Below are 747 nucleotides of genomic sequence, written 5' to 3'. Positions count from 1 at the left end.
CTTTCAAGAACGATAGCTTGGCCTCATTCCACTTCATAACGTGTCCCTGATTGTTCTTGCGTTCGACATAGATATTGTTACGGCATCATTCGTATGTACGTATTCACGATTCCTATGTTCTAAGTATTATTATTATTATTATTATTAGAATCATCGAGGAGCTGTAAACCCGTAGGGATTATACAACGCCTGTGGGGGGATGGAAGGTATTCAGACTCAATTCAAGGAACCGGAGAACAAATCCAATTCCCTAGATCAAGAGCCCCTCACCAGCGTCAAGGAACCTCCCTTGAGGGGTATGTTCTAATAATTAGTCCAGCTGTGTCACCAATATATTTCTTTTCACATTCCCACAGAGTATTACGCAATACTCTTTGGAGGGTGCAAAATTTGGAATTTAGGAACAGTAAATACAAATACGCTTGTAGCATGACGACTATAACAACGCCCTGTCCAGCAGGAATGCTCAAGGATACCTTATGAAGGGAAAGTTACAAAATGATCATCTGTGAAAGTGATTTATGTAGACAATGATGATAGTAGCGACAGTCATTTCTTTCTTTAACATCATCCTGTGTGAGTATTTTCTTCTTTTACTACCCCATATATACACAAATAACCCGCACATAGAAGAGAGGAGCCTACAACGACGTTCGGTCCGACTTGGACCATTTACAAAGTCACTGGGTGTGACTGTAAATGGTCCAAGTCGGACCGAAACGTCGTCGTAAGCTCCTCTCTTCTATG

The sequence above is a fragment of the Cherax quadricarinatus genome, chromosome 53 (genome assembly GCF_038502225.1).
Source record: "Cherax quadricarinatus isolate ZL_2023a chromosome 53, ASM3850222v1, whole genome shotgun sequence".
Classification (NCBI taxonomy): Eukaryota; Metazoa; Arthropoda; class Malacostraca; order Decapoda; family Parastacidae; genus Cherax; species Cherax quadricarinatus.
Note: the sequence above shows the minus strand (reverse complement) of the source record.